Source organism: Hippichthys cyanospilos, chromosome 10, assembly GCF_059441005.1.
Source record: "Hippichthys cyanospilos isolate Australia breed blue-spotted pipefish chromosome 10, RoL_Hcya_1.0, whole genome shotgun sequence".
Classification (NCBI taxonomy): domain Eukaryota; kingdom Metazoa; phylum Chordata; class Actinopteri; order Syngnathiformes; family Syngnathidae; genus Hippichthys; species Hippichthys cyanospilos.
Window position 1 is genome coordinate 17,349,898 of NC_142378.1, and position 23,050 is coordinate 17,372,947.

A 23,050-nucleotide genomic window follows, 5' to 3' on the forward strand; every position below is an offset into this window, starting at 1 on the left:
AAAATGGCAAATTTTTCACAGATATTTATACTGTGCTAGTCACGTCATAATGAACATTTTAGAAAATAAGACAAAAAAAAAATAAAACCCTAGTTTTTGGTAGGGTAAATTTGCAAAGTCCCTGTTAATGGCAGTGTTAGTAAATATATAGTTCATACATATTGTTTACACGCCACACACTGACAAAATGTCATTTCTTCAATGTTCTAAGGCAGGGATGTCAAACTTGGTTTAGCTTGTGGGCGGCATGGAGGGAAATCTATTCCCAAGTAGGTAAAACCAATAAAATGCTTCTTTTTTGATACTGTCCAAATATTACATGCACAACATCACAATTAATCATAAAACTTTTCCATTTTTTCATTTACACAATTATTTTGCAGGCTGGATTACACCTGTTTGCAGGCCGGAACTGACCCGTGGGCCATATGTTTGATAGCCCTTTATAAGACGCAGGGGTGTCAAACTCATTTTTTACCATAGGCCACATTGTAGTTGACATTGTAGTATGACTGTGAAGTAAAAACATTTAAAGTATCGTCACACATTTTCAAATCAGAGGCTGCTAAAAACTGTTCAAAAGGGGGAATTGATAAGCCTTCCTAGATGTGTTCTAAGAAAAGGCAGAATTAAATGATACATAATGTAAAGCGTTTGCTCACGTTTGAGATACTGCAATCTGTCTTGTAAGACTGATTGAGTACATTCCTTCATTTTAATAGCTGATTTGAAATCGTTTGCTTTGCAATATGAGATATGATCACAGAACAAATGAGTGTAAAAGTCATGACACTACTGTATATAAATTCCATCAGGCAGACATATTGCATAGTGACAAAACACTACATAGGAATTGTAAGAATAGAACAAATGATTTGATTTGTGCTTTCATGCAGTAACTTGTGATCTATGACCCCCTCCTCCCCTTTCTTTTAGGAAGCCCACCATCACCCCATCTCTTTTGCCTCCTCCTCCTCTTCCTGCTACCGCTAACGCTCATTAGAATACTGCAGCGCGCTCTTTTGTTCAGTAGCGCTCAGCTGCTGGAGAGGTGAGCAGCACTTCGGAGCTCCTCATCGTCACCATCCACTTGCTCGCTTCCTCTTCCTTGTCCTCCAGGAATCACGCACGGACGCCGCTCCTCTCTACGGATAAAGACCAAGAGCAAGTGTCCTTCTGCGTGTGTTTTTTTTTTTTTTTTTTTTTTACCCACACACGCTTATACTCACTTTTTTTCTCTCTCTTTTTGTGTTTTTTTGGATGCCCTGTGGCTCGCTACCACTTGCTTCGCATCCAGCAAGGCTACGAGCATCGCGCTTCATTCCTCTGGACTGGACTTCACCTCTGTCGGAAGGTGAGTTTGCTTCAAACACTGAGAGATATTCAAGCATGCTGATTTTTTAATGCACTTGGCGATGTGAAAAGAAAACGTCGTTTTATACTGTAGATATGTGAAATATTATCTATTGTGCATACAGTAGTTGTGTGCAGATCATTTAGAAAGTAAACTATCTTATTGTGGATCAATCGTGTTTTATTTTTCAGACCCAACACCTTTTTAGTCCTTGTAAAACTTGAACGTTTACATTAGCCGAAGCCCACATTTCTGCACCAGTTTATTTATTTAAAACAAACTACTGACCAATGGGAGGGCAGGATAATGGTGCAAATATTGAGCTCATTCATGCCGTATTGGAGAGTAAGCTTCCCCAAATTCATTTATTTTAATATTTTTAAAAACAAATCTCTGAAATCAATACAGTATTATTATTATTATTGTTTTTTTTTGTAAAATCTTTCACATATCTCTAATTAAAAACATTACAATATCAATATTCAGCTTTCAGGACATCCGGTCACTATTTATTTATCCATTTCAAGGTTTTTGTTTGCTTTTATGCTTCCCCAATTCTCAATGTTTCCATCATTAAAAACAACCTAATGAATACAATGGGGGTATTTTTCAAGTTTAACTCTGACTTCCATATTTCTCTACTTATTCAATGATTCAAACAATGAAAATAGTCATCCCTTATTTAAAAGTTACATTCCCAATGTTCCCAATATTGCTGTTTTTAAGTGTTTTCACTTTTTCACAAATCTTTTCTCAAATTTCTTGAGTAGTTGAGTAATAGTTCCAACTTTAAAATGGTCAGTTCATTTGTCAAAAATTTGCAGATACTTATTGATCACAGTAATTTTGGCAATTAAATAAAAACTATTACTGTGGAACCCCAACACTTCTGTATACGAAATATTCACATTAGACATCACTTCCCATAAAGCGCAAAAAGAGAGCTTTCTGGCTATGTGGATGCAAACACCTGTGGAATTAAAGCTAATATTTACAGCCATTTTTTGAAAGAAAAATCTGATGAAAATTAAAGTTTCAATATCTTCACTTTTTCTTTCATTAAATAAAGTTCAAGTGGAATTAAAACTGTTGTTTGCAGCCATTTCTTTTCTGTCATTTGCCTGACATCTACTGAACATATTTTGAAAGGTAAGGTACAATATTATACAATTTAATATGGCGTTTATTTCAAGTTTGGAACCAATTAGGCAATTTACATGTAAAATATGATTCACTATAAAAATGATTCAAGATACAAACTGCACTCTGGAACGGATTACATTCGTATCTAGAGGTTCCACTGTATTTAAGATTTGGTCAAGTTTTCAAATTATATATTTCCTAAATTTCCATGAATTCATCATCATTTCAGTTCCGAATCACCCCCATTGTTTACCTCCAAATTTCAACGCAAATTGTTGTGTTTAGTTTTGGAACGTTGATGTCAGCCATGAAGTCAGTAACCCCTTTGAAAATGCCAGGTCCTTTTTTCTTTGTTTTTGAACATTTTTTTTTCCTTCATCTCACAATTGTACATATTCATGTAATGGATATTACAGGTCCTGCATAACAAACACCCAAACCACTTGGTGGATACTATATACTTTATTTAAACCGTGCACCTTTTGTAGGTGCCTGAAAGACACTAAATGACGGAATAGAAAGTTGTTTGCTATTGGTAGCATCGGTTTGCTCTTGCTAAAGTCACTGAACGAGACGTTTTGTGCTTGTTATGAGAGGGTTTGTCTCACAGTTCTGAAGTAGTGTTCGAATCCCATCACAGGCCCTCTCTGTGTGGAGTTCAGTCTGCATGCTTATGTAGGTGCTTCCTGCCACCTTCTGATGATAAATGTTGATTTCATTGTGAGATCATGTCTGTAAGACTGATTTCTGAATGCTCACCTTTTTTGGGTTGCATGTGCGACCTGTCTATCCCTTGTCTAGCTTTTATTCCCCCCATTTTTATTCGTGATTGACATAAAAACCAGAAACACGCTCGGCTGCACACAGGACACAAACTGACAACCAAAACGTAATTTGAATTACATTGGCAAAAATTCACTTTCTGTAGCTAAAAGAGACTTGACTGCCCCCATCTGGGTGGTGCTCCCTATATTATATAAAAAAACGATTACTAGACCCATGGATATACACAAAAATAAATGTTGGTCGGATAGAAAAGATTTACTTTCACATTATTGAAATTTATAGTGAGTTTTCAAATTGAATAATGGTTTAAATATTACATATTGTCACTTTAAGAAACCCTCTAACTTTTTGGGAGGGGTGAAACGTTGTGTTTTTCTATAAGATTTTTCCAGGATTTATTTTTTGACCGAACGTCATTTTGTACCACTTTTTGCTTTCTGTTACTAAAATGTGTGACGTAAGTGGCTTAAATAGAGGCAATGTATTTTTGGAGTAATACGCTATTGAATGAAACCGAACCAATCCATTTGATGCAATGCTTCCTTCCTCTTGGGCTGCGATATTTAAAGGTATCTATCTACCCTGAGTCCTTATTAATGAGCAAAGCCTGCGTGTCCAGATCAGCTGCCTCATTGATCGGGCCAACATTTGAAGCGTGTCTGCTTGAGCAGCCGCGCGTGGGCCTTTGTGTGTCGGTGACCCAACGGTATCACGGTAGCCTACGTCTTCAGCCCTTATGGATATTGCAGGTCCCGCATTTGTGTTTGTCCGGCTTTTCTTCACGCTGCGGATCACAGCTCCGCTCTTTATGTCATTGTTTTCTCAAGGTCTGTTCCTTTGTATTATAGAGCCCCCACCGTTTCTCTATTTTCCAGATGAGTAATTGCTTGATTTTGGTCGTGTCGTGACACCTCAAGAGGACTTGTTCTTTCTCCCTTTCCGTCTTCTTCTCGAGTCTTTATAGCATTGTTATCTACTCTTCTCTTCTCATGAGGTTGCAGCTGTCACCTTTTCTTCGATGATGCCACGTTCTGCCCGGCTGAGCTAAGCACAGTCTGGACACAGACAAGGGGGATGCAATTTTACACTTGAGTCACGGCCAAGCACGTGAGCGGAAGTTGAAGAGATTTTTTTTTTTTTTTCCTTAAAAGGGAAAGCGTTAATATACCAGTCTTCACTAAAGCCTAAGATGATGTTTGCTTAAATGAAAAAGAGGCTGCTCTGTGTCATTGTGGAGGTGTTCACATTGTGAATCAATCAAAAAATGTCTGCATATTCACAACATTTAAACAATCCAAAAGTAGATTAAATTTGGCATGTTTCAGGTTTTGTGGAATGTTCATGTCAAGTGAAGATTACCACAAAGAATCGCAACCAATTTGCAAACTGAACTTCATGTTAAATATATTTCTGGTAAATTCATGATATTACTACTGTATAGATTTCCATACAAATACAATGCAAGCAACCTTCCGCGAAAACCTTTTCATTAAAAAAAATCTCAACACAACTATAACCCAAGTTGATGAGTTTTGGGCGATTTGAATGTTTGTGTTAAAACCAATCTAGATTGAGTCAGATTTACAATGATTTGAAAAATCCAAAATTGTATATTCTCGGGATGGGATTAGACACAAATCCCATGAGACGAGATGTCTCAGGAATCTGAGTCCTCAAAAATGTGATGAGGCAATAGTTTTGCAAAATTTGTAACATAAAACAAAATAAATACATGTTTTATTTATACTGAGTATTTTGACATTTGGATAAAACTAAAAGAAAAATAAACACAGAAGACCAAAAAATACACTTTCACTAAATAATGAATGACCAACTTTTATATGTATTTTTTTATTATATGTTATTTTTTATTTCTTTCACACACGCACACACACACACACACACACACACACACACATATATATATATATATATATATATATATAAAAATTGTCAATCGTCACTGTGCGTCCTCTTCATCTTGAGCATCACTGCCATCTTCATCTTCACTCTCAACCCTCTCAACATAAAGAATGGACAATGAGATAAAATGACATCAAAACCAAAGAACACACTTATGATTCAGCCTGGTATGTTCAAAAAATATCATGTTAGGCTGTCATCATCAAGGTGTGCAGTTTTTTTTTCCATCTATTTGTATTAAACTACCTATCGAAAAATAATCCGACTGCACTCGCCAGAGGATATGGATCACTTGTTCTGCCAGCTAGTGGCTAATTTATGCTTGATGCTGCACTAAACACTAGCAACAGGAGCCGTACAATAAAATGCCAGCATAATTAAGGCCCCTTTTTTTAACGGCCTGAATTGGCAATTAAACATGATTTCAGAGCAATGTTGTGTTGTTTATATTGGAAGTTGCAACTGGTGAATTACTCCGGAAGCAAGAGTTTGTGCAGTAGAAAGGGTTAAATTAGCCATGTCAAAACTTCAAAATAGAAGCATATTAAGATGTTCATGCCATTATATTACTCTGTATGATAGGGTATATTTTGAAGTCGTGATCATGTTTTTCTCTCATGCAGAGCATTAACAGAGAAGCACCTTCTCCTATGTATCCATTTCCATAACAAAAAGTCAAAACAAAAAAGATTTCATGCTGTACAGGGACGAGAACTCCATTGCATTCTCATCTTGGAGATCTCATTATATCTTGACTGCATAATGCATAAGCAACATAGAACCAAACTTTGGTTCTCCATTAACTTAACATTTACAAAAATGTTAGGGCCACAATATTGCCGACAGTACATATGTATCATCCCATCCGTAGGAACTTTCAAACTAATTTGATGAGATATTAAGGCAAGTGATTTTTATAAATTTTCAACTTTGGTGTTTGACATAATGGAGAGAAGGACAAAAGAGCAGAGGAAATCCATCGTGAGCGAAAATGAAAGTTTTCTGTTTGCTTGCGTATAAATATAGCTACAGACATCATGTCGGGCATTCCACAATGCATTTTGTGAAATGTACACCATGCGGCAGGAACAATGACGATCGCCCCCTTTGGCTAGGAGGAATACTACATCAAAAGCACATCGTATTTGACGTCGCTGCAGTATCTTCATGGTGATTTTTCATAGCCGATCTACCAAAGTAACAACGGTCCATTGTCAAATCACTGTGTAGAAGGCCTTACAACATCACTTCATAGAATTAAAAATTACTATACAAATAAAAGCAAAGGTTATGATAATGATAAAAATATAAAATCTGTTCACCCGATGATTTCCATTTTCAATGTGAGCCCCTAATAAACCACTGTAATGGCGAGAAATGCCGTACAGATATTCACCACTCGTCACCTTGTGACCATCTCATTAGCTCAGTGAAGACTACGCTGGATGTCCATCCGTTTGATTTACAGCTCAGTGTCCAGCCCCTTCCCAACAGAAGGAAACGAGCCTAACTGGCTCGGACTAGCTTTGGCTCATCTAATGGCGCACCCACATGGCCTGAGCCATATTGATCCCGCCGTCACCACCAGAGCCGAGCGAATGAGTGGTGCAGCTGAGCCAAATCACCCCCCCCCCCCCCATACCATGTTAATATTCATCAAGAGTGCCCCCCCCCCCACCCACGCACACACAGGCGCACACACCTCCCCAAAAGGCAGCCCAAATGTATTATTCAAAGGAAGCGTTTTGCCTATTAAATACTCTAAATAAATAATAACATCTGCTAACTGTTTTGTGTGGTGAATTAATGAAAGTCAAGCAATGATTGGAGGGGGATGACAATGGATGGAGCTTTGGTGGTATGGTTTATATTCCCATTCAGCTGTCCAGCAAGCTTTTGTTTGTCTCTTTCTTTTATTGAAGGCTCCTCCTTTGGTTTGCTGCAGGGACCAAACATGTCTTCAAGTAACTGTAGCTGTTTCATTTTATTCATCATTTGTGTATGTGAATCTCATGTGAGGCTTTTTTGTCTCCCCTATTTTTTAAGTGGCATGATTTGACATTGTTTAATCTAGGTTTGAAATGAAACAGTAAAATTAGGAATTATTTCTTAAGTGATTTTATCTGCCATTGCACTCATTCAATGCCAGGGACGTATTTTCACGGTTTTTTAATTTTATTTTGAGTCGACACTCAAGCCCAGATACTTAAGGTCAATTTAATACTTAACTGTTTGGAAATTAATGTACTTAAGTATCAATTTAATACTTAATACTAAATTCTTGTCTGTTTAGGACTTAAAAATAGAAAAAAGTGCACGTAATAAAGGCCGTTTTTGCCTTTTTAGACAATTGGCCAAAAACGGCAACTGTGCCCAGTCAACGGTTAAAGTAAATCCAAGTAACATCCAAGCTGACTAACAAACAAATAACCACAAATAGAAACATTCTCTAAACCAATGTCTTAATATACTAAAATGATAGCAAAAGTCAGATTTTTCTTAAGGTTAAATGCTTGAAACAAGAGTAATTCTTTTACTTCAAAACTCGCTGGTGTGAAGAAATACGTCTTCGGATAAGATAAGCCCGGTCACCACAGGTGGGCAACCTACAGCCTGCCGTGGTCTTCCAAAATCAGGGAAAACATTAGAGGAACTGCATTTTTAATCCCAAAATGAGGAGAATATATAATCACCAACATTTTGGAATGCTGATGAGCTATTTGAGTGTTGAGATGTGTACAGATGGCCAGTGCTTCCTCACTGATGTGCCACAAACCCCCAAGAGGATGAGCGCATTTGCTGTTGTGCGCATGTGTGAGTAATTATTCGATTTGCAGGGACACAAAGGAATCTATGCATTGGATGATGTCCATTCTCAGTAGTAAAGAAAGAATAAGGTAGAGCAAGAAAGCACACAAGAAAGTAAACTTAAAACGTTATTTTTGATTCGCTTATATTCATTGAATTGAGCCAAAAATGATGACAACAAACAAAAATGATGACAACAAATAAGAAATTCTGGTCACATTGATTGCAGACAGAACAATTTAATGTTCCAAAAATGTAGTTTTACTTCTTTGGAGCAAATCTTTTTTGAAGCGTCGAATAAATGTTGCTTTCTCCTCAGTCTGTGGGAGCACTGCTGCTCTTTGCCGTCTCGAGATTGGGAGTGTGAATGATTTGTCCGACATTAATAACCCAAGTTGTTAAAGTGTGAGGACCCTGGGGTCCACGGACCTCATTTTGAGAACCACTGCTTTAAGGACATTAAAATCCAGATACAGTACTTAAGTATTAAATCAATACCTAAATATCTGGGATTGAATGTCTGAGCTCTTAAAAATATGAAAATACATCCCTGGCATTGAAAGAGTTAATAAGGGAAATCTGTGAGGTCACATCGATTTCAGTTAGCTTGTTTTGTTAATAATTGATCCGGTCAAACTTGAAATCAGATTGCTTATTTTTATCAATTGCATCACTCATGACTAAACCTTAAAAAAAGTCTGTGAAGATGATGTAAGCACAGCCGTTAGCTTTTGAGAAGTATAAAGGCTTTTTCCCGTCGGGTGTTTGGCGTGAGCTTATTTTCACAGTTGGGCTATGTATTATAATCTTAGTTATTTCACACTATCACATTTTTTCCCTTCATTTTGAAAGGAACTCTGTTTGACTCCCCCAGCCCTTGGATCAGTCTATTTGGACAGATGCGCAGAGAGCAAACCGACTCAGTCGCAGATCGACTCAACCGGTCTCAGACTCGCATTTCCCTTGGGATGAGAAGGAGAATGAATGCATGCGGTTTGTTGTGCGTTTTAGTATGCTTAAGATCTGCTAGCGAACTAGGGGAGCACGTGGATATTGTTTGCAAACCATAAACTGTTTTGCATCAGAGAAAGCCAACAGTTTGCTCACCAGGTGTGAAAGTACCCTTGTCGCCAGAAACAATAACATGCAGGGAGGAAAAGAAGGTCATCACATGATTTGTATTCAAACGTCTTCGTCCTGGTCACAATAAACGTCACGTCCCATTGAATTCGCATGCTTTATTGTTAATTGATTTTGGCTTTGTTTGACTCTCGGACTAATGAAAGCAGTATTTCCATATTTTCGGATCAGAGGTTGGAATACAGTTATATAAATGTAAATCCAAAGCTGCCAAACCGGGCGTTTTAATTATCCGTTACTGCATACATCAACCTTAAATGCCCCTGGAATGATTACAGATTTTCAAAAGGATTGTCTTAGTCTTTGTGTCTCCTTCACCGGCACCAACAGGCAGTCAAAGGAATTCACCCATTAAGTCAATTAACATGTCTGTCAAAGTCAGTAGCAAAGTGCTGACTCACTAAATCAGGCGCACAGACGGCAGTTTAGGATAGGCTATAAATCTTGATGTCTCATAGTTCACAAAAGCAACCTTAAGGCTCCGCTTTTTGAATCTCAACGACAGCATTGCCCTTTACCTATCGAGTTTGTCGAACGGCCAATGAAAAGCAGCGATGCTCTACACAAACATGACTGACTGGTGTCGGGCAGATCCACCACAGGCTTGCTACGCTAAAGAATTGATTCATTTTGCATTGAAAAATGATTTGGGATGCAATTAGGCTGAAGGTTAGTCGCTTTGCTTGAGGCCATATTACATATCTCCAAGCTTGAACACACTTGTACTTTTCCTTCAGAAAATGGTGGGAATAGAAATATTGGGTTACGAGGCCATCTGTTCAAAACTTTCAGTAACTGCAGACACAATTTCTTTTAATGTAAAATGTTGACCTTCTTTATTGTCATAAACGTACAGTATATGCAGAAGTAAAAGAAAAAAAAATGATTTCTTTACAAGTAGATGCTAAATTAAGTTGAGTAGGTTAACTTGGGTATAGCACATAAAATAGATACACATTTTGATACTATACAATTAACCTCAGGCAACAATGGGAAAATAAACGATTAAAAACGTATCTGTTCCCATCTCAGGTGTGGCGATTGTATTACACATGAAACAAGTTTCACTCTTATAATTGCTGTAAATCAAACAATGCAATTAACCGGATGTTGGCAAACTTAATTGTTGAAAAGTGTCATATTGAACTTAAATACAAAAACAAAAACAAATCTGTCTGGGGCTGCACACAAATTGAAAGGCTTCTATAAGCCTGGCTTATAACGAAGGCAACACATGCTTGAAGTGTTAATATGCAGCTATCATCAGAATGGCGTTTGATAAAGTAGGCTTCAGTAATGAGCCTTCATAATGAAATGATTATTTTCCCTGCAGAGCATGCATCCAGGACAAAATGACCACCACGTGATTGCTGTACGCTGGTGCTTTAAATGTAACTTCCATTGAAATACTAATGGGTTATGTGTTTATGCATTGGTGACATTATAGAAATACAATTAATAAATCAGATTTTTTTTTTATTTTCACAAAAAATGCAGAATCCTTTCATAAAAACAGCCAATATGTTGGTGCCAATGATGGGATTGTGTTCTTACCTGTTTGATGTGACTTCTGTTACACACATCACTGGACAGCTTCTCAAAATTGGGCATGTAAGATGTTTTTGTTATTCCGCATAGGCAATGAAAGCAAATGATTTGATTCAAGAAGTGATGAATTCTCATTTCTATACGTTTTTTTTTCCCCCTTTTGGATCCATATCCCACAGAACATCCAACACTTTTTTTTTTTGCAACAGTCTATAATCAGCTATGACACATCTTAATTCACAGAAACGTAATATTCTACTCATTTTTACTGCATTGAAATTGTTCAGAATGATTGTGGCATTTTTAGAGACCATTTTAAAACAAAAGACCCCCTCTCCTCCTCCCCCCAGCCATATTTTTCCATTTTTATACATTTTTCAAAAAGCTACTAGGGCAGTGCTAAAGAGCTGCACATGGGTTGCCGAACCATGCTATTTCCTAATAAAATCCATCATTAAAACAAAACACATATTTTCTTGCTTTTACTCACACTCACTTTGTCTGACCTTTAAGTATGGATAGTGAACGTGTCACTTCAAAAAAAACATTGTAGCCAACTGTCACAAATTAGCACCAAAACAAAATCCATCAAATATCTTAAAAAACATTCTACTGCCTCATGTTAGCAACACAAGTACACCATTTTGCAGTCCAAAAAAGGTGTAACACTCTTAGTGTGCATAAAGCACATATGTCACATATATCAAGTTTAGCAATAAAAAACAAACAAAACAAAAAAACAAAAAAAACGGGTTTTTTTTTAATCCGACAAGAAATCTGAGGAACTAATGCTGATAGTTTGGGGTAATTTTGTAGTAATGTATCAATAGTCAGTGGGAGAATAAGTGTTAGGTTCAGGCAACATAGAGCATTCAATGAAAAACAAATAGAAAAGAAGACAACGAGCATTTTTCTCTCAAGGAGAGTGGACAGGAACCTTCATTTTCTCAGATGTCCTTCCGACCTACCTGCACATCTCGTCCGGTCCTCATTTAATTGTTTGGATTGGCCCTAGTTACAAAGCCATTGTTGTCCTTAAGGTTTGGGAGAGACATATGGCAAAAATGCAAACAATCCGTTTGTGATCTTGGGGGGTGTAGGTGCGCTTCCATGCTGTGATCTTCTTTCTCAGGAACACAGTTGAGAGACCCCATGCTGTTCCATCCTTGGGTCGGGTCGTGGCACCTGCTGTTGTTCCGAGAGCCCTAGGAAACATACTGTCTCCTCACACCTTCTTCACAAACATCCATCCATACTAACTCATACATACTCTACCAATATACTTATTACAAAAAACAAATATAGGATAACCTATATTATTATTCTAACAATAAGTACTCTATTTTTGGCTGTATTTTCAGTGGAAGAAGTTGTAAAACTGTAAAACATCAAGACCACTAGTAAAAAAAAAAAAAAAACTGCTAACCAATGATGACACACTTACTGCTGATTCATACAACTTTGCCTTGCAGTGGTGGCTGCTCTGTGTAAAATACGCTAAACTTGATAGTTAAAGTTTTGTGTAAATTTGAGAGTCATATTTTTCTTAACATTTGTGAAGATTCAGAGCATAGACGGTTGAATGGATTTTGTTTATATGCCGTCATATGGATCTCTACAATCCACAGATAACAGGTCGCGGAACTCACACCTCGTTAATGTTGTAGCAAAACAACAAACTGCCACAAGGGTATCATTTAAGGGTATCATTTGTGGACAAGGGCAGAAGTCAAAAGACGATGAGGGACAGACAGTTGGCAACAGAATATAAATCCAAGAAAAAGCGCTAGAGCGTCCGGCATGAAATATTACCTGGAAATGGACTGGTGAATGACTGAGCATTAAACAGGTAGGCATGTCCTGGTGAAGGTGGGCTTTTATTCCCACGTATTTAAAACTAACTAAGAAAGTGTTCCACCAATATACAGATGGGATATTGACCAAGCACTGGAAAGTATTGGAAAAGCGTTGTAATTCCCTATAGATGTCATAAAATGGCAACAATGCTTTACTTTTCTATTAGAAGTAGCTTCAAGGTGCAATTCAATCCAAATGTAAATACCTGGGAATAAAGGTTGAATTGTTTTTTCCATGTTTATCTTTTGATATTAAAACGAAATACAATAAAAAATAAACAACACAAATAAAGTAATTGGCATCCAAGCCAATATTTTTACTCTGTGCTTATCCATTCATCTTCCATGTTTGTTTTATGATAAACATCTGTGAAATATGTTTTACAGCCAATTTGATTGCTTGTCAGTATAGGCTTTCATCTATTATGTGAGGCAAATCTCAAGATGGAGATTTGTAAGACCAGTAAAATATCCCGCCAATATCACCAATTGCAGTGCCAAGTCTTCAGCCAAGTGCTACCCAAGCGCAAATTCTCCCCCTTTTTTTTTTTTTTTTTTTTTGCTCAAGGGCTGCACCTGGTGTTGATATGTTGAGGGTCCAGTTACTGTATTTCAGCGAAATTTGTTTTTCTTTCCACAGCATTCACAACAAAATTGTTTTTGAAAAGAAACATTTCCATTCAAATGGCCTTAAAGAGTTGTGTCAATGCTAGGCAAGAGGTGGAGGCAAGAGGCTTTCTAAATGAGAAAACTCCATGCCTGACAGATCATGAAGGTCACCTGTTACACTCCAGCATTTCGAAAAGGAAACAAGAACAATGAGCTTTTTTTTCTCCCCTGATCATGGTTTTACTTTTATTATTCTCCAATGATTTCAAAATGAATTGCAGGGATTTTGCACCACTTCTGTAATTAACCGTCACAGCGAAAACAAAAGAAATTCAGAGGATGCAAAAGACAGTTTGCCAAAAACATCTGTTTACTTCCAACTGGTGAGCGTTGTTTTTTTTTTCCCTGCACATCCTGATAGAGTTGAACCACATTGACAGCGTCATTGTGTTCAGTTGAAAATATGTCTCAATAATAAGTTTCAATCAAGAGTTTTTGGAGCTCTCAACAAACTCCTGGGCCTTTTAGTTTTTAGGCATTGGTTTTTAGCAATGGTTCCGTAGTGGCTAGCGTGACTCATCTTTGCAACTCTTTCAAACTCGGAAAAAAAGACCATCAATACATTTACTTCATAGTAATAACTGCAACTATCAAAGCAATGTGTGCTTTCGAATTTATAGCTTCCACTCTCCTTTCTATTTGAATGGAATGTTGTGTGAATGTATTGGAATGTTAATGAATTAGACTAAGAATTACTCACTAAGGGTCATATGACCTGTATATTTTTCTTGAGTGGTACGAGACAGGCAGAGTAATGCCCTGCCTGTCAAGCCAATGTATTGCAATAAAAGCCAAACGTTGTGAGGAAGCCAGGTAACCCTTCAAAATAAAGTGTACTTATGGTACAAGTAACATAAGACACGAAAGGTTTTGGTACACTTTTACTTTGAAGTTATTCCCGGAAACTTAGTCACGATAATGCTGAACCAACTTTATAACCTTTGCATGTTCCTAGAGTGTGAACAACACGGAGCTGTTCTGAAATTCTGTTCACACAGTGTTCTGAATCAAAGTTCAAACTGTATATTCAGGGCCCTAAATAAACAACAAAATCAAGACTGATATCCTTTTTTTTCAATTGACTTTTGTTTTTTATTTGATTGACTTTCTTTTAAGTGCGATGTCATTAGGGAGACCAAAATAGCTAGGCAGTCGACCATGGGCGATGCATTGAGCACCCCTGAATTCAACTAACAAATACATCTGCCTTTGTTAAATATACTTGTCTAACATGGTCTTTGAAGTCTTTTTATTTGCTGTCCATGTACAGTTATCCCTCATTTTTCACGGTTAATGGGGACCAAAACCTCGTGTGAAAGTGCATTTTATTATTTATATTTAATAGTTCAAACCTTAAATATACCATAAAACTATGATCACAAAACACTATCATATTAAAATGATTTTACATGACCCTTCAAAATAAATGTCTTCTAGATTATTTGATTTTGACAAAATGCAATAAAAGCATACGCGATGAAGGCTAAACATAACCCCTGCTTTCTTTCATACAAAGCTGGTCTCTCAGTAGAGATGTATCACTTCAAAATACTTCTTTCCTTGACGCCTATTTCTCCTGAGAAAAGACTAAGGATGTGCCTTAGGGTGCTTCAGAGCAAGTAGAGAAAATGTGAATAGGTGAAACTACAAAGAGCAAATCAGGTATATGTAATGATTGATGTATTCTGACCTATTAATACAAACAACTAAAACCCTCTACCCTTATGAGAACTCATATCACCCTCTCTCTCTCACACACACACACACACACACACACACACACACACACACACACGCACACACACACACACACACAGTTCTTCTCTGAGCTCACATTGCTTCAGATCGCTGAGTATGATGGATTGATCCGAGTCCCTGAGAGCATACCATGATGTGGTGCGTCACTCTCCTTATGTGGCGCCTACAATAACGTCTCATCAGCTCAATGAAATGAGGTCTGCGGTTCAGTGATGGACTCGGCTGTCATCGGAGGGCTGGCACGTCTGTCGCCCGCCCCCATGTGCTCGCTTCCCCGATCCTGTCGAGTACAAAGCATGCACAAGCAATCCTTCATGCCCCACATACACAAACACACTGGCAACAAGGGAAAAGACAAGGCTGCAGGCAGAACATTTGAGGCCCCGTCTTAATTGGGCCCCATCTTAGCGTGACCTTCATCGTTTTGACAGAGCGGTGGGAATTAGAGCGAGACGCCAAAAAGATGAGCCTCTACTTGTTTCTCCCCGGCTCATGTCAGTGCTACTCGCTCAGCGGACGAAATGCGGGCGCTAGCTAGTGCTAAAGCTTCAGTGCTAGAAGACATCCTATTAGCTTTATTCAACTACCCCAAAGCCACGTGTTCAAACTTTGTTTCAAGAAACTGGAATATCCCTCTTAATTGATATTCCTCTTATTTAAATTTACCAGGGCAGCACAGTGGCACTGTAGTCTTTTCCAAACTTTATTGAACTAAGAATGACTGTAGAACAAAAAAATGACACAAAGAGCAGAAACTTGAGTCACGTGACTTGTCTGAAGCTGGACTTCACAGTCAATTTTAGAATAAAACTTCACTTTCACTTTTCCATGCACGCTGGCAGACTTTACAAAGATATGAAAGACTACACTATTACACACTATTACACTATTACATGTTCATAGATATTATATATATCCAAACTAATCATATAGGATGTAACTTGTGATCATTATAAGCCAAGTGTAGGCAAATGTGGATTTTTATAACAGACTCATGGACTAGTCATTCATAAATAAGATTTTAAAAAATGTGAATGTAAAACAATTAGTTTATTTGAATAATAAGAGAACTAAACACTTTACATTGCTTTACATAGATTAAACTAATTGATCAATTAATACATTAAAAATCTTAAACGTATGTGTAAAATTGTCTAACACTTGTTATTCACAATAATAATTTCAGCACTTGCTTAGATAAATTAATAAATAAACAAATAAATAAACAAGCCAAAAGTGAATACATACATTTGAACCAACCCATTTTATTACGAGAAAACAAAAAGATATTAGAGACTTCAACGCTTGCAGGGTCGTTTTGTTACTTTTACTTGCGATGCAGTGCAAAATGATTGCCTAAGAACGTAAAGACTGGCTCCACTGTGCAGTGTGTGTTTGTGTGTGTGTGTGTGTGTGATGTATAGTATTTTAATATACCCTGCAGTAAGGTCTAGTTACTGTATGTTAGCAGTCAAGCCATATATGCTTCAAGTACTCCCAGTGGAAGTTGAGTAAGGGATGTGCCACGCCATACTGCACTTCACTCTGGTTGCTAAAAGCTCCCTGGTGGTTTATTAGAGGGGGCGGGTGGAGAGGATCTTCTAACCACCTACCTTTTAGTCCACTGCTTTAGAAGGTATAGATTTAAAGCTTTACACACACTTAGAGTGCTGAGGCAGCAGCCCCGTGGCTGAAAGTGGATTTCATGTAGTGAGCGGAGCTTCACAGTGGATCATTGATAGACTCAACTTCATTGTACCAAATTCATAGGCCTTGGAAACATGTTTCGTAATCATTTTTTTTCTTTTCTGTGTTGAAGGTTACGAGTGATGGCCTGAGCAAAAAGTGCTTATTTGCCTTGAACAGTAAGATTCTGTTCCAGTTTCTGGGGCGTTCTCAAGGGTTAATCCTTTTTCCACTCTTTTTGCTCCTCGCCATAGATGTCACCTGCAAATTTGTAGATATCACATACTACATAATCCCTCATCACACTAAGATGTCACCAAATCTTTGAAAACTTCAGCTTTGTGGACATCGAAATGATGCTCCTTGTTTTCCTTTATTTTTGGTGTATTTAGGTGTATAATTCCACTCGAATGTTGAAATGTTGCCAAATTGGCACACACAGTGAAAAAAACTTTTTTAGTTCAAATAAATTTTAACTTTTGAAGCTCGATTGTAATGGTAGCTATAAACCTACTGTAACCAAATAAACACACAATTATTTTGAGTGCAGCCCATGCAGCCCGGTACCAGTTGAACCACGGACAAGTACCAGTGTTTGGGGTCCTTTGATGTAAAGCACTATTCCACCATGATGCCTTTATAATACGATAACCATGTGACTAAAAATCATTTTCTGACATTCATTTGTTACATTTCGAACAATTGCAGCAAATGCGTCATCATTTTCTTGAACGTGCCAGCGTAGTGTATAATCATCCCAAATGAGAACATGGTAGACTTTTTAAGAGAACATTTTTGCAATCACAATCTTTCTGTGCTCTTTATTCTTCAGTTTCAGACGCCTCCCCAACACAATCCACCACCGGAGGTTTTTTGCAATCAGTGTGTTACAAAAATCCTTAATTGGCCGCGCTTTCTCGTCTGATTGCACTCTTGAATGTAAGGGTTCTCAAACGTTTAGGGGCCAGGAACAGAGGAGAATGCTTTTCCAAAGAACCTCATGTAATCTTAATGCTAATTAAACAAAACTGTGTGCCCCAGATTTCAAAGGAATTTAAACTTTTGAGACAAAACTCACTGTGTTAACTAATTTCAATTTTGCTGGACAAAAGACTGTTATGTTATGAGATGACGAATCAGAGCTACAATAGGGAGGAATATATATGTATATTTTTAAATGCCTGTCGTCATATGTGCGTATGAATTTTTAGAACATGAAACAATATAAATCTGTGAACCCCCTGGTGACACTTCCCAGTTTGAGAATTACATTTTTAATGCATGACTAAATTGGCATGGAGAAATGTCTGCTGCATTGGATGGTTTCTATTGTTAGCTGTTTGGCCCTCCCCCACCAACCAGGACAGATTCACGTGTGTGCTTTGTGTTTAAAGCGGCCCACCTGCGCGCGCCACCCATGCTGCCGTGTCCAAACGTGAAGCCAACAGCCTGATGTCGGAGGCCTCCTGCCAGCTCGCGTCGCCCCTGCCCACGTCTGCTCTTTGCGCTGATGGCCAGATAAATGAGTTGTTTGCTTTTCTTTGGCACCTTTCAGAAGGTCACTCTGGCTGTCTCGATCACAGAAGGGTTTGTGGTGGGGGGCACGTATACCGCCTCGCTCAGCCCTTTAAAGGTCCATTAGTTTGAGATGTATTAGCCCATTAGACAAAACTCATCCGTGCTTCGTGCAACTGCAAAGCAATTCCATCTCTGTTAAAATGAACCTTTTCTCATCATTTGTGCTGGCTGCTTCTATCTTCATTGGGAGAGACGCTATCGCTTTTTGATGTGAAATGTGAAGTCTTACTTAAACTAACTTGAATAGAAATCATTATAAAGGAAGAGCCAATTACATTAGGTCTGTCTTACAATAAAGCGAACCGCAGATATTGGGCATGGTTAGGGACAAAGAACTGGCACGAACAGCAAATACAGTAGATGACAGATGACCCCACCCCAATAGAAAAAAGACCCCAAAATAGTCTACTTATAATTTGCTCATCTGTTTTTGCGGGTGTTCCATAAATGTAGGGGATTAAGCCTACAAACATGGCTAGACACCGAACCCTACAGCTAACAGCACATTACATAATTCAGAGATCCGTTGTTCAAAGTGGGTGAAGGACCATCAAAGAAAGACATGCACAAGTTAATGCTAAGATGATCAAGAATTTTCACACAAAACTTTTTGCGAAAAGATCCATGGCAGAGCTGATTACATTCTTGTAGGGTCAGACTTCCAGGCTTTTAAATTGATCACAAAACAATCCGTCTGAGAAATGTCAGTCAAGTCATTTATCAGGTCTGCCTGTTAGACATTTGTAAGAAACAATACACAAAAAGGAGGAAAGGCATTCTTTTTCAGATCATGCATGAGGAGAATGGGGAAGGACTGCACAAGTTCATTACTACTGCACTCTAAAGCAGCTTCTCTGAAACCTCTCTTTTTATTTGATTCAGAAGTCTCTAATTTCCATTAAGGTTCCCGTTCTAGAAACAAAACAACATGGCTGGAACCCGGTGTACTTGTCTTTCTATGTGTGTGTATATGATTAGTACATGTGTGGCAAAGCATTCTGTGTGTCGAGACATTCTGCAAGATAGTTTGTAAATAAGTGAAGTGATATCTATCTGTGGTTAAGCTTGAACAGCCTCATCACAGCTGTCCTTCCCGGGTAAAAGTTCGAGACGGCAACTTTCTCAAAGAAAACATTATTTTATAACAAGCAGTGCCCAAATGTTCCATTTGACCATCACTAAGAAGTCGGCATACATCATTTTTATCAGTAAAGAGCGATGAGCAACTGAAAGCTCTTCATTCCCTGCCATTAGCATCTGCCATCACTGTTCTCTTCTTGATGTAGGAGCCGTGGATGACCTGCAGGATCGACTATACTTTCCCTGGTAGCTTGGCGCGACGTCTTCCCATTTGCATATTGTGACACATGCGCACATAAAAGAGAGCCATAGCCACAGAGGGCATTCCACACAAGAGGTTCCTGCACATAAGTGACGTTGTATATCGTGAAGCTTCATAGTTGAACAAGTCAGAGTTGTTTTGGAAAGACTTTGCACTTGGAGGTTTTTTGATTTGTAGTTGCAAAACATTCAAACACACAAAAGTTGGATTTGTACTCAAAAGGAAAATAAACAAAGCCACACATTTTTGAAAACAAGAGAACTTTGCATATCAAGACAATGTACGTAGTCGTAATCACAAGAAAAAAAAAATCATACTCACACAAATTAGACTTGTACTCACAAGCTTTAACTTTAACATATACGAATGGTTAAACACATATACGAATTTTTGACGGCGATCTTACCATAGTAATGCAGGTGCTTAGTAAAGTATGCAAAGATTTTAATGTTCAATTATCTATTCCTACATTTATGTAAATGTAATTCGCACAATATAACAACAACGATATAATGTGACACGCCACCAATTCGCGACATCAAATTATTTCAAACACATATAAGTAACACATAGAAAACACATGTAAGTAACGCATGGATATATTAAAATAGCTTTACCAAGCTTATATCTGGAAGTTTTTCCTCGTCTACCAACATCAGTAGTCATTAAATGTCATGAATCATGATCAATAGCTGATTAAGGATGCTAAGAAACCACTTAATGACACTGTCATTTTATGATATGGGAAAAAAATCACTGCTCACGTGAAGACAATTACTTACGGTGCATTCAATTGCAGTCTGACATTTAATACTCATACAGAAAAAAGGCTTTTGAAATTAACCATTTAATAACTACTACTACTAATAACAATAATATTCATAATAAAATCATGATAATGTAATAGTATTATGGGGCACCTCATGGTTAGCACATTCGCCTTACAGTTCAGCGTCAAATCCACCTCACTCCAGTTTCCCTGTGTGGAGTTTACATGATCTCTCCGAGCTTGCGTTGGTTCTCTCCGGGCGCTCCGGCTTCCTTCCACACTCCAAAAACATGCATGGTAGGTGTATTGGACATTCCAAATTGTCCCTATGTGTGATTGTGTTCATGAATGGTCGGTCGTCACTGTGTGCCCTGCGACTGGCTGGCAACCAGTTCAATGTGCCTACTGCCCATTGACCGCTGGGTTACCCAAGTGAGGACAAGCTGCTCTAGAAAACGGATGAATGGATGGATATTGTTATAATAATTAAAAAAAAAAAAATCAGCAGATTTAGGTCCATGGGAACAATCGGTAAGAAAAAAAAATCCTCAAAATGTGTGTGTATATATATATATATATATATATATATATATATATATATATATATATATATATATATATATATATATATATATATCAGATTAAAATATAAAGATACCATCTATGTTGGATCAAGAATTCTTCCAGTTTTACATTTGTGTTTAACGAGTCGACTTGTATTCAATACAAGTTTTCTTGTCACTCAAAGTGACAATTAAGGCTCCAGCTCACTCATGCCAACCCTAATGAGATAGAAAAATGGATGAATGGGAAATGTAGTTTGTTCTTTGATTCACGATGGAATCGTGTTTGCGTGCAAGGTGTTTGCTTTTCCCCATTTAACAAACACTCTCTCAACGAGTTAAATTGCCTCAGGTGACACCTTTTCCTGCTAAGAGTCCACAAAGTGCTGTGGATGTCAATGTATCTGCCTGATGCAAAGCTCGTTCGTCTTAGTCACACGACCTGCTCGTCTCTCTGCATCCGGGGTGACTCACGGCGTGGGAGCAGCCTACGCTTTCATGTTGGTAGTCATTAATTATAGATGCCGTATGTAACTAAGAGGTTGGCTCATTCATTAGCGCGGGAATCTTCTTCGGCACGGTGCCGTTGCCACCTAGTTTTGGATGTACTGCGCAAGCTTCAGGCAAAAGATTTCACACAAGTCGTGCATTGGATCTTATTCAGTTGTGCTGGTTGGTCTACGTAATGTAATGGCATCCTGTGAGCAATAAATGAACTGAAATGCCATTAATCGCTTTCAGCCCCCCCCCCCCCCCCCCAAAAGAAAAAAAAGTAATTTTTGTCGTCTTTATGAGAAAATAAAACACTCTATATTATATTGCATAAAACTACTGTAACTTCCAGTAACCCAGTGCTTCTCAGTTATATTTTTTGCCGATCCCCTCCAGGAAAGAGAAAACGTTTTGACCGCGCACCCCACTCAACACACTGACTATAATTTAGATTATTATCTATTAAAATGTAAGTACACTATACCTAAACTTTGACTACTTTTTAATATTCACAAAAGAAAAAAAATCAATATAAGTTAACAACACCTGTTTATTATTTTTTACAGCATTTATAAATGTTAAGGCTTAGTCTAAAACAGTAAAAAACAAGTGCATCAAAGTGCCTGAAACATAAAAAAAAAATAAAATCAAATCAAAATAATCTTATTTTATTGCAATTACTCTTCACATGACAAAAACCAAGCCTTTTCCCTGGTAGCATCCGCACCCTCTCCCTTGACATCCCCGCACACCCCACAGGGGAGGGGGTCTGCCCCACTATTGAGAAGCACCGCAGTAACCCAATGGCAACATTAAATATCTTAATATGCCAGAAAAACAACAGCATCAATAAAACAATTTAGAAGAGCATTTCTGTAAAAAGTGTGAGTACAAATCCTGAATTTTGTCCTTAACGACCCCCAGGGGTCCGTGGGGGACCCAAACAACATATACAAACATGGGAAGAAAAAAAAAATCTCTCAAAACATTTTGGGCAGCTGCCCTCTTCTTTGATATTTAGTGCATTTCTTCCTAGCGCTAAACGATTTGTAATAAACCAAATAAAAAGCTAAAATAGATGGAGCAAAGCCGGAGGACTGAGCAGAACGCTGCACACTTTAGAATGAAGGTGATGAAAGCACTAAGTACCTACAAGCCTGGAGGTTGGGGTGGGGGGGTGGGGGGGTGATTACAGCCTGCTATGTGGGTGCTTATTCATTTCCACTACCGTCTACCATCATGAAAAGCCACATTAAGGCACTCCAGCCTTGAGTATGGAGTAATAAAGTGATTTAGCCGCTTAATTGGAAGCAAATTAGCCGCGCTTTACGGCAGGGGGAGATGGGCCGCATTTCCCATTTTCTACGAGTAGTATTTCACCCAGCGGTGGGATCTCAACTTAGAAAATTAAAAGGAAGGCTGTTTTGGTTACTTACGGTCAGTTGCGCGTAATCCATACGGTTGTTCTTCTAATCTCGGATGCTAATGATTCTTATTGTCGGCGCGCAGTGCTATTAACCCGTCATACATCTCGGACCTCTGTGTCAATGCTAATGAATCGCTGGTTTGAACCAATTAACACATAGTAGACTGACTCATCCTGAAGGCTGGGAGTGATTAATGACGGTGTCAGTC

General features: G+C 38.1%; 1 protein-coding gene across 3 annotated transcripts in view; it reads left to right on the top strand.

Annotated features, from left to right (window-relative positions):
- Positions 1–998: 998 nt before the first annotated feature.
- The window catches only part of ncanb (neurocan b), a 156,498-nt gene continuing 134,446 nt past the window's right edge, over positions 999–23,050 (top strand). For all 3 annotated transcript variants that reach the window (XM_088426064.1, XM_088426065.1, XM_088426067.1), the window contains exon 1: positions 999–1,354. The gene's annotated coding sequence lies outside the window, so the exon portion shown is untranslated. The remainder of the gene's footprint in view (positions 1,355–23,050) is intronic.